We start from the raw sequence: 17,091 nt of genomic DNA, 5'->3' as shown, positions 1-17,091 counted from the left end.
AGTGTCACAAACATGTTGTTCTCAAAGTAATATAACCTGACAAAAATGCTAAAGTGTCTTTCCTGCAACAAAATCCTTTCAGCTCATTCGCCAATCCTGAAATACATCCCCTTAATGATACATGGTGAAATAAGACATTACTGTTTCCTCATCAGACCTCACATAATATAATACTGTTCTTGAGGGCACAATTTTGCTGTATTCTTTGCAGGAGAGCTTTATATGCCAAGCTGTCTTATTGTTCCAGACAGGCAGAAAATCACCTTGTCAATGAGCATCATTGGGAAACGTATGAGCGGTGCATGGCGTGGAAGCCTCCATTGCCACTCTAGTATCTGGCCAGTGATCTGTGACAGTGGAGCAACAGAAACAACATTTAAAAGGGAACTGCCAAGCAGCCAAGCTTGGCGTCTCGGAGGAACACGAGGGAAAGAAGCACTTGTTCAAAGGAAACTGAGAGACACGGAGCGAAAGAGAGAAAAAAAGAGAGCGAGAGGGGTGAAAAATACAAGTGCGTATGAAAATATCGAGGCTAGACACAAGGAGGCAGCTTCAGCCTTTATTGGGAAAACTGGAAATAAGTTATTTCCATGAAGTTTACAACATCATTTTGATTAGAAATGGTAAATTAGATCAAATCAGATCAACATTTCCCAAATTATATGTTGTGATGCTAAAAATGAGTCTTGATGGTGAGCTCACAGGTATTAAAGGTTATGTGTAACGCAAGGCTTTTGATTTAATGTTAAGTGTTGCTGACAGCGCAGCTCCAGTAAGCTGCATTTAAACAATGATGATGAAACACGTGGTTATCAGACGTGGAGAAGTCTGCGTAGCAAAAGACGACGACTGCAGCGAAGTAAAAACCCATGAATGAAACATTCAATAAGTCTTTTTGTCTGAGCGATCGTTGGGTTAAATGTGTTGTAAACTGGCACACAGGGAAGTCTGCATTTCATTAGATACAAATAAAGCAGAAACATACAATATCATTCACCGTAAATCAGATCTGAACTTTCTTAAGAAGCGTAGAAGATTAACCGAAACAGCAACAGCTAGATGCCAGACGTTTTCAGTGGTTTGTTTTTACCTTTAGAAAAAGCAAGGCTAGCTGTTTACCTGTTTCCAGTAGTTATGCTACGCTAAGCTGAGATGTGTAGGCTTCTCATCTAATTCTCAGCATATCATTAGATGAGCTTATTTTCCAACATGTCAAACTTTGATCAACAAGACACACTTTAAATCAGCTATTCTCAACCACTGGGCGGAGGCCCACTGGTGGGTCACAGAGCGCCATCTCATTGGCTGCTAGAGGTACTGACAAATGGTTACATTACATTTTAAGAATAATTGGGGGATAATCAACAAAGCCAGTTATATTTATTTCTGATTGTGCTCAATAATTCACATATATAAAAACAGTGCTTCAAGCAAAGCATAATTTCAACGACCAATGATGCTTGAATAGCACCAAGCCAACCACCAACACATCATGAGGTAGAGACACTGTTCCCTCCAATGGAGTGACAAAGAATGGATGGTTTTTTTAAACCGAAAAGTGATGTGGAGGACAACTCTGTGCCATTAAAAGCTGAAAGCATGTGAGGAAATATGACCATGAATACATTCAATTCATAATGTCAGGCAGTGATGGGGGAGCATGGATATATATTTAGGCAGTGGTGGGCCGTCAGGGCCTGCAAAGCCTTCTCTGCTGGCCTAAACAGGATCACAGAGTTATAGCTATTTTATAATTTTTCTGAAATACACTACATGTATTATAATTTATAAAAATATTTTTCCCACTATCTTATTTTTTTCCCCAAAGCACACACAGGCGGGTACTCCTACAGAAGCCTAGTGCAGCAGTCCCAGCTGCAGTCAGAGCAGAGAGGAGACGCACTCTATCTGTAGGTGTTGGCTTCATTTTTGCACGAAACAAATAATAACCGTAGCTGTGTTTCAGCTGCAGGAAGGCCCAGGTATAAAATGCACGGCCCGCCACTGTATTTAGGTGATTATATCTGACAGTGGCATAAGGCATTTTTAAAACCCAGTTTATGTTTTTATATTTGAATGTAAACATGTCAAATACAGTCAACCAGCAACCTCGCAATCAACTCTGAATTTCCTCCACTGCTGCAGCTGCCTTGAAACCTCCATTATTACAAATCCTTTCTGCCCTACACAATGATTAACACATTCCACAATCCCTGAAGGAGCCAAAAGCTTTTCATACACAACCGTCTGCTAAATGACATCGCCTCATCATTTCCCTGCAGAATTATTCCGGGGCAACGCTGTATGATCATTTCCACAGAATCCTACCCCTTCTCCTTTGAAATAGAACAATGCAATTTCACACAAGCTGTGAGGGCTGATTGCATTAAATCGCATGAGGTCAGCGTGATTGTATCATGCTGCGGAGGCCAACATAAGTGTGCTCAAAATTCAGAGTGGCAAAGCTATCATTGAAAGAGAAGGAGAGATAGATGATGAGGACCGATTGGCTTTATCATTTCCCCTCGCTAAGTAAAGTGGTGCAATCAAATGATTTTCTCTCCCCTTAGATATGATTTGAGTTATGAATCACATCAGCAGCCGCCAACACACAGTTCAAGATAAATTTCTTTATCTCGATTTCCACAACAGTGAAGATTCAACAAGTTGTTCGGGTCATGATGGCAGGCCTTCTATGGATGAAGGAAGCCTCTCTATCAACTAAGTACCATCCTTCTCGCTAGGCAACCATTAGATTAGGAAAAAATCCAAAGTAACAAAAAAACGAACAGGATTTATTTTGACAGATTAGTCAAAACCATCTCAGATCAAAAATAGCGCCAATGACTCTTTTAGTGGTTGAGCATGGAGGGAGTCCACCTTTCTCATCATTTTTGCAGCTCAAGATTTCTTACAATCCAGTGAAATTGTATTTTCCAACATTTGCAACATGTATCGTATTTACATGCCAGTGGTGGGCCGTCAGGGCCAGCAAAGCCTTCTCTGCTGGCCTAGACAGAATCACAAAGTTATAGCTATTTTATTTAATTATTTTTCATAAAATATGCTACATGTATTCTAAATATTCTTTCTCATTAGCTTATTATCTCATTGCACAGCTACTGTCTTCCTCTGTTGCTCTGCTTCCAGTGCAGCTTGTTTTAAGTAGAGCTTTTATCCAATCAGATTTTGCGTATTCTTTGACATGTCAAAGCATTCCAACTGGCCTCGCCATACGTGATTGGTCAGTGGGCTAGTGGGACATGTTTGGCGGTGACAATCTCAATATCTGCTGCCTCTGTCGAGCGGACATTTTCAGCCCTAAAACGCATTGAAACATATTCAAGAAATACAACTGGGGAGGCTCGACTGTCTTCACTGGTGTGCGTGAATCGAGAAGGACTTCTTACTGGAACTAAAACGCAGGGATGTACTAAACAACCGTGTCATTAAACTCTTTATTAACAAAGAAAAGAGGATGGACTTTGTCTTTAAATAGTGAACAGCAGCCTGTGAACTGCTAGTTCAGTAAGTGCACTGCTTTTTTTTTTACATCTGCAGTACCTTTAACTGCCATAAATATTATTTATGTCATTATTTAATATGCTTGTTTATATAATATTATTTGTACAACTTGTTTTTATGAATATGGATTTTTGTTTGGTTTTATATGTGATAGAAACTATTGTTACGTCCTATGTTGTGCTGGGACACATTTAATCGTGGCACAGCAACAAGAAGACACGTCAAGCGGCAGAAGTTGATATACTCCGCGTAGTGTTAATGTTAAAATGTTAAAGATAAGTTTAAGTTTTAAGTGATCATCTTTGAAGATTCATGTATTTTCAAGTGGACTCATTTTCCCTCTTGGTGCTGACAGATGAATAAATCCATCAGTAACCAGGACTAAGGTGTTGTGTATTTCCTGGAGGGAGTGATAGGAGCGTTACTACTGTGTTCATTTGTCTATGGTGTCGTTTTTATGATATGGTTAATATTGTTCCCTCTGATGTGAATAATATTTGAATAGCCCGTGCCCTTGAGTGTGTGGCGGAATGCGTGTTTTAGCACCGCAGTTATGCTGAATTGATTTTGACTATATGCATTGTCCGTTAATGAGGAAGCATCCCGTCATGCGCGCATTCATGTATCTGCACTCTGCAGTTAGTGTATTTGTAGGTGTTGAGCTTTGTTTTTACACAAAACAAATAATAACCGTAGCTGTGGCGTCATAAGGAGGTTATTAGGAGGTGGTTCAACTGTAGTAGGACAGCACTGAAGGCCCAGGTATAAAATGCACGGCCCGCTACTGATACATGCTGTATGCTCTTGACAGTGTGTTGTGTTATGTGTATTGTATGTACCTTTGCTGTACTTTGGAAAAACCTAACAAATTTCCAAGCAAAGTCAATTCAAATTTTTCTTGTAACACATTTTATGACTGGATTTGTAACTGAAACATCAGTCTGACAGTTGGATGGATGACTGGATGGGTGTATGGTGGGTGTATGGATGGGTGTATGGATGATGGATGGATTGATTTATTGATGGATGGATGGATGGATTGATGGGTGGGTGGGTGGGTGTATGGATGGATGGTGTATTGATGGATGGATGGATGGATGGATGGAAGGGTGGGTGGATGGATGGATTGATGGGTGGGTGGGTGTATGGATGGATGGTGTATTGATGGATGGATGGGTGGATGGATGGAAGGGTGGGTGGATGGATGGATGAACAGATTGATGGATTGATGGGTTGATGGGTGCTCCCAGTAGACCACCCAACACAAAAACATCTGTACAATATAAAAAACACTGTGCAATAAAAAATGATTCTGTCTGTATATATAATATTTTAGTTATTGTGGATTTTTTACTCTTTTACTGTTTTATTACTTATTTACTTATTTATAATACTTGTTTTGATCTTGTTTTGTCTCTTGTTTGCACTATCCACTATGCTGCTGTAATCCTGATTTCCCCGCTACGGGAATAATAAAGGATTATCTTATTTTATCTTATATTATCTTATATGGAATGGATTGATAGACAGATGATGGATGGGTGGAAACATGATACGGCCATTTTGCAACCTCCACCTCACAGTTTCATGCTCAAATAGTGTTTAAGCCTATTATTGAATGGAACCTCTTGAGTGACAACTTGTCTGGTTGTGAAGCGCCATGGACAGACAAGGGATCGGCTGATGTAACAGAGAGATCAACAAACTCAGGGGATGCTAACATTAGTTTCAGCACATGAGGAGACAAGCTACCACAAGTAGTTCTCCTCCCTTTGTGCAGTTTACATCACAAAAGGAGAACTCAGCACTGAGAACACAAACAGGTACTTTGAGTCACATCTGTCAATGCCACTGTGTTAGTTCGATTTAGATATGCCACACTTTGATGGGGTTGGACAGCGGTTGTTATTTGTGTTTGCAATATTTGGTGTGCTGGGAAACTTGAACCCACTCACTGCATGTCTTCAGTGTGGTAAAAGCAGATTAGAGCATAAGCACTTCCGAGTTGTCACTGTAATTGGTCGAGTCATTCTGAGGGCAATTCCCGCACAACGTCAAAGCAGCATTACAATTTCGACTAATGTGCATTGTCGCAGCTGCAGCTTAGAAAGGTCCTAGATTTTCAGTGACCCCCTGCTGTGAAAAAAAAAACAGGAGAAGTTGGCTCATTTAAGGACTCTAAAGGACTCAGACTCCAAATTCATTTTCCCACTCTCCTTCTGCTCGTCCTGTAACTTAAATGTTAACATCAACTGATTACCAAGCGCTCATTTGCATAGGTTGCATAAGGTAAATTTGCCTTGTTTGCATTGTGCTGACATAATGCGATAGACTAATGAATGGGTGGATGTGTGTTAGCGTGGTGCTCTCCTGATAAGCAAAAAGCCTATTTTTCTGTAAATGCTTTCAAGGAAGTCAGTAAGAGTCTAAAGGCTTTCCTCTCCATTGTCTGGCATACACAAACCTGACACAGATAGAGGCTGGAGGCTGCTGCCCGGCCTGCTGTAACATTGTAGAGAGACTAAGAGGAAAAAAAAGAGGGAGAGAGAGAGAGAGAAGGTGGCAAGAGGCAGAGCACACACTAGACTCAAGAGATAAATGTATGTAGGAGCAGCGTAGGAGGGGAGAGAAGGAGAACAGGAGATAGAGGAGGTTGAGAGTGGCAGGCAGAGATAGAGGAGGGGAGAGCAAATTAATTTTATCTCCATTATGAATACGATGGCAGTGGTGTGCCGCGGTGGTGGCCCACGCCTTTGGGTGATAGCGGACCAGATGTAGCTTATAAGAGCAGCCTGCATACGCACAATTTGCGGACGGAAAATCCTCTGAAACACAATTTCGTGTGTTCTCATACAAAAACTCTCCAATGAAACTGATACTGATTAAAATGTTTTAGGTGGATTAGCAGCTCCTTAAGGGCATGAAAATAAATTGTATTAATCAATCCACCCCACCTCCCCGTGTATAGTAAGTGGAAACCAGATTTAAAGTCACACAGCCACCAAACGCAGGGAGCTACTATTTCAATTGCATCTCAGGATTCTTTATGGTCTCAAGGAGCTCAGAATTCACAAGTGAATACTGCAAACAGCAGTCTGACAAAACATATTCACAGACACAGACTGGAATTCGGCAAAACAAAATGCTAAAAGCACTATTTGTTTGCTTGCACTATAGAGAAGCTTTTTGCAATCTGCCATCAATTAATAAGGAACATTGGTCTGTTCATAATAGTTCATTTTTTTAATTATTAAGGACATTTCTTACACATTGCACATTTTAAAGGTGCCCTGTTGAGTTATTAAAAAATAAAGTTAAGTTTGCATTCAGTGTTACTCACCAAACCACACTGTGTGTATCCTTGAGGTCTGAGAAATGTGTCGAGTTGAATTCCTGCCTCATAAAACATTTCCAAAGCTGATGTGTTTAAAACATATTTAGCATTATTTACATCCATTTAATTGCCTGCGGTCTTCTTCCCTGCCTTTCCTGGCGGCTTTGAGAGGTAAGCTCAAAACACAAGTGATGCTTGGAAACCAAATGTTTCATTATCTCACATTTTTTATGAATTATCCTCAACAACTGAAGAAATCCCTTTGGATAAATCCCTCCATCGCTCCTTCTTAGTGCTCACACGCAGGATCAAGTCCCTGAAGCTTTGCTTGTGCACACACACACACACACACACACACACACACTCACACACACACACACGAAAAAATTCACATACATATACAATTGTATGGGAGCACACAGAAAGTTCTACACACCACTTATTCCCACTCAGATTCTCTTTATCATTCCCTCATTGAAACGTTTCCACACACGTAATCAAATTCACACAATACAGAGATCTGATAGCGGGATTAGCTGTTCGGATAAAAATTTGAATTAGACGTTATTGCCCCACAGCGTTACAACACTAAGCTTCGGGTTGAAAGATTCATTTTTTGCCAATTAGAGGAAGAGGAAAGCAGACTTTGTTTGAGGGTGTGTGAACAGAATCACCTATCTATCCAGCTGAGACCAGGGGCAATCTACCCAAGTCTGTACATGTGCTCTAATCATTTGGGAAATCCCCAGTGCCAATGCAGGTTGTATACAAGAAAAAGGACGAGACCATTTCAAAAGCATCAGAGCTCTGTCAAGTACAGGACCAATTTAGAGCGAGAGACAACACGACACATGAAAAAATGATTCACTTTGAACTAATAAAAAGGCAGTCATATTTCGTTCCGACTGGCTGCCTGGGTCAACTTTAAGAAATGCGACAGACACAAAGTGATCAAAAGAGGTATGACAGTTGATGCCTGCAACACTACCAGAGCATCAATGTGCTCAGTTGTTGATTGTCGCATGAGTTGGAGGACATTGCACAAGTTCTCGGTGGCGTACCCTAACGTTAAAGGAATAGTTGGAGAGTTTGGGAAACATGCTAAGTACCTTAATGTTGAAAGATATGAGAAGATTGATACCACACTTATGTCCGTACACTAGGCGTTAAGCTAGGGGCAGCAGGCGCTTCTCTTAGCTTAGCATAAAAACTGGAAGCAGCGAGGAAACCGCTAGCCTGGCTTATTGCCTACCAGTACTTCTACTTTTTTTGTCAAACGCAAAGGTGCTGGCAGTGGGGACAGACTTTCTCTTCAGCATGTCAGCTAACCGTTAGCATACAGACGTTCTGTCAGATAGAGTCGTAAGCGTCATAGCGACAACATTGACTATGGCACATTGATTGAGTGGCACACAAATAGACGGATCAGTGTTGTTTTATGTTGTGCATGGTTTATTTTTTTTTTATATTGGTTAGGGACATAACATGATAAACAATTCAAAAAATGCACTTCGAGACAAGGGAACCAGGTTTTAGGATTTGTTCCTGCAGCACTCTATGGAAGGTGACCCCCCCCCCCCCCCCTTTACTCTGAATGCATTATGACTTAATAGAAGTGTGGGTTGGGAGATGAAAACAGATGTGAGATGTCAGCACTGAGCTAACAGCTGCGAGCTGGCACTGGGGAAATAACAGTGTTTGAGTATTCCAAATCCGCCTCGAAGACATGACCACAACAGGGATACGAACCTGCACCAGACAGACAGAAGTACCTTGCTCGAGGACACTTGAGTGGCAGATGAGGAGGAAGCAGAGCTCTCGTCGTTCAGTCACCCTCCACTAGAGGTTTGAGCTATTAGTAAACATGTGTGTTGAGATATTTAGCATTTGATCAGCTTTATTGCTGTCTAGCTACTGCCGCACCAGCATGTTTGATTCATTTATCTATAAGCGTGGGTGTGTGCATGTGCAGAATGTCACCTCCGCTTGCCAGACACCCTGAGGTGGCCTAAATAGTTAATGTAAAGCAACTCCAATCCACATAAAGCCAACCCAAGACGGAAATAAAACAAATCAAACTGCCGACAGGGAGCTCCGATTGTAAAATACCAGTAAAATATAGGACACTTGTGGGTGAACAACAAGCAAGATGAGATGTTTACTGTCAGCTTTGAAGGACGTAAAGGACACAATCTGCATTTGGGCGAGGGGAAAAAGAAATCCAATTTCACTGTGTATACCGCAGTCGCATTTTAATGTCAGGCGTAAATGTACTCCAGCTGAATCATATCCAGAAGCAAACTGGATGTGAGATGAATGTTAAAGGGGCTATAAGTAAAACAGTTACTGCCGAGTAGCACAACATGGCCGCACTACATTTGCAGGCCTCTGCTCTGATTAGCAAGCCTATTCGTCTTTCTCGTGACACAATCGGACAGTTACAAGCCACCGTAGCTCAAGGAGACAGGAGACGGGGGTCAGGCACTTGTGCGACAGTTCATCCGATTGCTTGTTGATTACCCGCTTCGTTTAAGGTCAAAGATTATGCAGCTCCAGATGTAAGGACGGCAGAGTCGGCATCTGTCTGTATGTCATTCTGTCAGTCCGTCTCTCTGTCCGTGTCAGCTCCCACCTACAGTCCTCTGCGGTGGCGAGCCACAGGCGGTTGGCCTCTCCCCGTACGAGTCTGATCCCCACCGCCTGTGAAGTCAAATGTTGACAGAGAATCACGAACCACATCAGAATACTAAAGAGGCCAGAGGGTGTTTTTATGTGAAAGACAGAGAGATAAAGAGAGCAGTAGTGTGTGTGTGTGTGTGTGTGTGTGTGTGTGTGTGTGTGTGTGTGTGTGTGTGTGTGTGTGTGTGTGTGTGTGTGTGTGTGTGTGTGTGTGTGTGTGTGTGTGTGTGTGTGTGTGTGTGTGTGTGTGTATTCGTGAGCGATCGTGTCCTTCCTGCACTGTAAAAATTACAAGCTTGGTGAGGGCTTGTATTTTAGAGCGAGAATGATCATCCTCGCCCATGGGTATTTTTTTGTGAAACTACAATGCTGCTCCTTCTCTTGAATTCCTCTGGTTTCACTTCAAATGACCTATTACAGGGAATAATCACAAAATAACTATTTTTCTCCTTTTGTCCTGAAACAATTCACATCATGCTGCTGGGAGTCTGCAGTAGAGTGGGTTGACTGAGGCGATCTTAAAAAGAAGCTGATGAGCTTTGATAGCAAATAAAATCTCTTGCCAACCTTAAACATTTTTCTGCAGTGCGTGTCTATTATTCTTTTGTGCCTGGCAGTGCGAGTGTGTGCCTGTGTGAAGAAAGAGAATATGAGAGTAAAGGAGATGGAGATGGAGATGGCGATGAAAGGCCAGTGTTCACTATAGCGGCTGGCCTGCACGGCTCTGTGGTTTCTGAAGTGTGTCTTGGCCCCTCATGCAAATGAGCTTGCATCTTATCAAGCTTGTCACGACACCCAAAGTCCAAATAATGAATACTGGCCATAGTGGTCGGGTGCGCTTGCTTTGCTTCGGTCTGTCAAGCACATTGAAACCTCTAGAATAAAAAGCACTACGCCGGAGTTGCAATGAGAGCCAGGCTTAATGAGGTGTGTGTACCGTCGACTGATGAGATGTAATCTTTGTGCATAAAGAGTCAGCATACATCAACAGTATTTTTCAGGACAAGTCTCATTTACAAGTCTCATTTTCTAATGTACCATTAAGGGAAAGCTGCAATATGATCATGTGAATAACTAACATCACAGCATTGGACCAACTGTAGTGTTATTCTATTGAAAATCCGATAATGATGATAAGCTAATTATGCACACGTGCACATCTGCTCTGCTGTAATTGCTGCTTTCATACGTATGGCTTGAACCAACACAGTGAAGTTTTGTGCAGCAAAACCAAAACAATGAGCTTAAAGAAGCTGAACCGCTTCATAGAGCACTTCACAGCAGCCCACTGGTCCTATGCTTAGGTTGGGTGAAATAAGGTCAAATTTCATGTACGTAGGCTATATGACAAATGTAATAAAGTTTAAGTATAAGAACTATGGGGAACTGCAGAGTCAGGTGATACGTATCTGTGGGTTTGGCACTACTACAATACACAAAGTCATTTCATTTAATGTTCATACTAAATTATTGATTAGCGCAGCTTTTAAGTTCCTTTTTTATGCTGAAGCAAAGAAATTGCTGTGGCTTTAATTGGTCTCCTTTTGGTAATTGTACATTTTTACAAGTATCCCTTGTAATTTAGTGTGAATGTAAGCATCCCCCCAAATACTAATTATAGTTATGACCTTGCTGTTTGCTGGGTAAATAACTGATTACAAGGATCTTTTTTTGTCATTGTTCAACAGGGTTGTGCAACAAAATGCAGTGTGTAGTCCCATTTGACTACATAAGAAAAACACACAAAAAACAAAACTACATCATATGGGGTGGGTGGAGGATGAATTGAGGATGAATTGAGTATCAAAGCCGTATTGGGTATTGTCTTTGATTCCATGGGCTCTGCGCAGGCACCTCTTGTCACCAATATCACTGATAGTATCAATGAAGTTCAATCAAGTATCAATGTGTTTTTTTATTGCTCCTCTGTAAAAGTTAACAACAACTTGGCATTTTGCCTTCTTAAGTTTCCTAAAGAAATAACCGGGAACTTAAAACTCTTTACTTACTCCACCTTAGCGATGGATGACAGGCGTGTGTGTCTTTCGGCTGGATTGCAAACGGAGTTTTAAATAACAGTGACAGAGTGCAGAGTGATATAGCTGAAATCAGAAATCATCCCATCAGTAAACGTCTGATGTATGTCATGTAGGAGTGATAGAAAACCTTGTAAGGATGTTTTATCTGCAGTGTGGACATAGTAGTGAGCCTTTTTACTCTTTGTTAGTCTGATGAAGACACATGTATTGTGTTATTTGTTGCTGTTTAATCTACAGTCCATTCTTTTACATTATCTTATATAGCATTGTCTTCTTTTTAGTGCTTTCTATATTCTACTGTCTTCCTGTTGCAGTCATCCTTTATCCTCACGACAATCATTTAACCTTAACCTTATCTTGAGATCACATTGATTTTCTTGCCAGTGTTATTGCTATTAAAAAACCTACGTGAGGACAATAAGTCAATGTCAGTGTCGTTTTTTTTGGTGTGAGAGGATGTTGTGTTTCCCCTCCCTGGCGTCTCTTTTCCTGTGACATTATCCGAATTATCCAAGTTTGTTTACCTACAGAAAAAAAATTGTGGGTTTAAAAATGACTGAGTCATTGCTCTGCCCTGCTGATGAAGTGAGCAGATTGGAAATGGGAAGGTTAATGAGATTTTTACAAAGTGTCCGTCTAGTGGTTTGAACTCAGATTAAATTGACACACTCTGATTAAAATTAATTGACCTGTGAAATGAGTGTGTCCCTCAACAGTTAAGGATTGATGGCTATCGCAGAGGGGTCGAGAGAGAAGAAGACGGTGATGGAAAAAAGAGAAAATAAACTTAGTTTGGATGGATGTAAAGGAGAGATATTGTAAGAGACAGCTCATACGCCTTATAAATGATTAAACAGGAGAGCCCTCTGTCATACACTACTGTGCACGCATACAGAGATGGGCAAAAATACATCAAAATGTATTTTGATACAAAATACAAAATACCCCCAAATAAATGTATTACAACAAAATACAAAATACAAAATACTGGTGCCAGAAAATGTAACAAAATACATGTATTTTGTATTTAAAATATAGGAAATACTTTTTTCTGGATTTTCTGTTTTCTCACAATTTGGTATAGCAGAGCATTCAGGTTTGGGCTATAATGTACACAAAGCTCTGGTGAACCGCACAAAAAGGAAGAACAGTCACGGAATGTCAGTGTAACTAAGCAAAGCTATTACAAGACAACAACTTGATTGATTATGTATATATATATATATTTGTATTAATGGGACTTAACAGCCCATAAACTTTGGCGTTGTATCAACAAGAAAATATTCATCACATATGACATACAAGCTCCCTATCTCCCTCTTCTTAAATGATTCTGGCAGTCCCTTCAAAATCATTGCTACTAACAGCCCGTCACTCAATGTCTCACCTGCGTTTCTCAATGCTGTGATGGCGGTCTCTGCGCGTATAACATACTCCGTCACACTCTCACTGCTCGACTTTTGAAGCAAAGTCAGTTCTGTATACACACTAAATACGTGTGGCTTCCCTTTGCCAGCATAATAGTCTCTCAGAATCGTCAGTACTTTCCGCCCATCGTCTGCCGCTTCTCTCATTACTAGCGACAAACTTTTATCATCCAGAAACTGGATTAGCTCTGCGTATGCTTTGGCATTTTTCGTCTCGTAGGCTGCCGGTTCTTCATCCTCGGTGGGCTCATTTAAAATAGTATCCTTTAGCCCTTGCAACCGAAGATGGCCCAAAAATTTCGTCTCCCACAGTTCATAATTTCGCCTACTCATGGTGCTAGCATAGTATGCGAACTCTCACTGGACACGCGGTACGTTGTGTTGAGGCTGAAACTGGTGGAGGAAGCGCAAGGCCGCTGCTGTGTTTACTTCTTTCTGCGCAGGCGCATCATAAAGTAACTCGATCCGGTCCAAATTCAAAACAGTATTTAATTAAACAATGACGACTGTAAACTGATGATGACAATTACAACCTATAATACACTATCGATAGTATGCATCTCGAGAGCAGAGACCACGTGCAACTCCCCTCACAGGCCCGACCAAGTCGGATCCTGCAAAGCGAACTACCATGGCCTGGCGCACGTCCTCGCAAACAGTCCTTTTATGTCCTTTGATGGTCGGAAAGTGTCCGAAATCTGTCGTAAAACACAAAGGCCGTCTTCTGGGGGTCAGTGATTGGCTTCCAATCGCTCTGACGCCTCCTTCATCGATCCACTGCTCATCTCAATGGCTGGACCCCTTGTGACATCACCTCTGACATCACCTCTGACCTGCCCTCTGTCCTGCGGCCGCATGGTGTTTACCCAGGAGTCCTCTCTGTTATTTTATGACCGTCTGCTTCCCTTCAGTTGTCTCCGGTTCTCCTCCTCCTTCCTTGGCCATTTGTCCAGCACCTCTGTGTCCCCTTTGATGTCTCTTCCTCATGGCTCAGAACCCCCTAACTATGTGACTGTACTTTGGTTCAACACTTCCAATGATTATGTTAAAAGACTCCTACAAGTAAACTTATTGCAAACATATAATATCTTCTATAAGTAAACATCCTGTAAACCTATATTACATTCCATAAGTAAATATATTGTGACTCTTAACATAATTTACATTCTCATCATTGTGACAATTTTATTCACCACTAGGGGTGCTATAAATTCTACTAAATAATGCTTTTAATTCTTAAATTCTCCACAGTTGCGACTTTTCTCTCGGTGGTACTTCGCTGGATAATTTTCTCTGGGTGACCCTGGGTAGCTCTGGATAACTCTGGGCCCATAACCTGTTAGCAGATGTAGATTGTACAGCGATGCTGGCGTGTATACCCAGTGCTAACCCGAATGTAATTACGGAGGAATAAAACAACGTGGGGCATCACTTCTGTTCAGTGGAACTCTTTTTTCAAAGTAAAACTTTATTGACACGTCACCTTCAGCACCTCTTATTGGCTGTTCTCTTTGTCCATCACACAGTATCTGAATTAACTCTATAAAGCCTGCATATGACAATACAAATAGATAACATATAATTGAGAACACATTTCTACGTGCAATGCCTACCCTGTGAACATTGGTTCCAGTGGCGGCTGGTCAATAGGGGGCCATGGGGCCTGACCCCACCTTGAGCCCCAAAAAAAAAGAAGAAAAGAAAATCCTGTGTTTTTATTTTGAAGGGGATTTTGTATGCAGCCTGTCTGCTCATCATCTCCGCTTGTGTGCACGGCTCAAAACGCGCAGCTAGTGGGGCTGGCCCCACCGAGGCGGGTCTATGAAGCAGTTTAGCCAATTGCTGATTAAAGATAGAAATGAGTGACATACAATTTACCCAATCAGCGTCCTCAAATAGATTCAGAGTGGGGCCAAAATGATTTGGCCCCAAGCTGCGCGTTCTCGTCAGGAGAAGTCTCGACAGGCGAGCGCGAGCGCTACTCCCCCAAGACCCGTTTGAGAGGAGAAGTTTTAGGAGAAACTACAGGCCAAAGAGCTGACCCCAGATAAGCCTGACCTCACAATCAGACAGCAGACTAGCGGGAAAAGGAAGCAGTACATGAAGCTTCTCTACTAGCTATACCAGACAGGTTTGGCTAGCTGGATGCAGTCACGCTAATAACTTAAAACAACGGGAACAGATCCAGCACGGACAGTTACTGGAGTGCGGGATGAGGAGGTTAGGAAACATGAAAAAACCAGGTTTGGGAGTGAGGGATGAGGAGGTAAGGAAACATGAAAAAACCAGGTTTGGGAGTGAGGGATGAGGAGGTAAGGAAACATGAGAACACCAGGGCACACATGAGAACTCTGTCAAGCTACATATTAGGCAAAGTGAACATCTTTTCTTCTACATAGTTGTCCTCAGTCTCATCTGCTTAACTTGGTCATGGAGGCATCAATATTTAATTGAGATGGTAAATTAACAGTGAAAACTCATCATAGCTTATATCTATATATGCATTTTATATTAATATATATATATATTGAATTGCCTGTGAGGGTGACAAAAATAAGATGTTATTTACTGCTTTTTTTCGTGTTGGAATAAATGTTAAATATTTAACTGCAAAGTAGTAATGCGTGTTTGATACCTTAATTTGTTTGCATTAAACCATACTGGGATTTTCCACCAGCCGCCACTGATGTCACAGTTCCGTTGTTCTCATACTGCACACTCACTAAGATAGCAAGCCTGCAGTTTAAGTACTTCAGAGATCCTACAGCATCGTCCTCCTTTACTGGGACCCCAAAAAGAGGAATTTTAGGAAGCTTTCAATTAAAAATGAATATTTATACTAAGATGAGAGTCCACAATACCTTTTACATTTTAAATATTAAGCAGAGCATCCTTTGTCGCAAAATAATATGGACCAAGTCAAAGAAAAGTCATATTACAGTATGTCTAAAAAGTTTAAGTATTGTATATTGAAAAAAGTCATATAAAGTATGTCCAAAACGTTTTTGCCAAATCCATGCAGCATAGCTAAATTGCAGCTAGCTGGCTAACCTTAGCTTGCTTGCTCGCTAACGTTGTAGCTAGAAAAATATGAATTACTTCACAAGCTAAAAAAGTCATAGTTTAGCTTTAGCATGTCGAATAAAGTAATAAATAAGTCACAGTATAGCATATTGAATAAAGTCATAGTAGGCCTATATTATGTCAAAAAAAGTCATAGTAGTAAAATGTAAATTGGGTAATAGAAAGACTTATTATTATTATTTGTCTTAATAACTATTAACCACCAAATACTTCAGTTCAAAACAGTTTTAAGGTCTTAAATCCATCAACTGACTAATTCCCAAACTCAGGAGCAGGTGAGATTGGATGTTGCTATAGTTACCATCAAGTACACGGGCATTTGAATATGAATTTGCAAACATAGACAGCTTAACAATGTTAAAAGGAGAATTTGTTGAGTTATTTGCAACAGCTTAAACTTTTGTTCTGACTTGTGACTCTGCAAAGCAATAGACACATTTTATTTGTAATATACAGTGTTATTTCATTACTGCTAACTGGTCATAATGTGTGTAGTTTTGTGAAAACTGTGCCATGGAAAACATAGTGAACGCTGGACTAGCAAATAGTGAATTCATAAAAGAAGACATTATCTGCCCTTGAGAATAGAATAGAATGCTGGATGGAACACGCACTGTTCTCTGACTCGAATAAATTAGAATGTTGACGTGTCATCTTATGTATGAAGCCAGGTTAATATGCAAATTAAACTCAGTATCTTCCAAAACTTTACAGAGGACAGCCGGACAGCTCTGAGGCTCTGAGGTAGGCCGCAGCATATTTTCAGAACTGCCCCCAGGTAGTAGCTGGCTTCTCGGAGCCAATGCTGACGGTGAGTGTTTGAACTGGGGGGAAGACTCAGTCGCGCTCTTGAGTCCTGCCAATGATAGGTCACTGTGTGGCTTACTTCGCTGGGTGGGGCAAGCCGCAGGCTGCCGTCAGCAGAGTGTAAAGATGGTCGGCCAGTTTTCAGTGCTACCTGGGGGCAGGAAGTCTTTGTGCCAGTCTGCCTCAGAGCTCACTT

Source organism: Pholis gunnellus (genome assembly GCF_910591455.1).
Source record: "Pholis gunnellus genome assembly, chromosome: 2".
In the NCBI taxonomy this organism is placed as follows: domain Eukaryota; kingdom Metazoa; phylum Chordata; class Actinopteri; order Perciformes; family Pholidae; genus Pholis; species Pholis gunnellus.
This window is presented reverse-complemented; position numbering follows the sequence as displayed.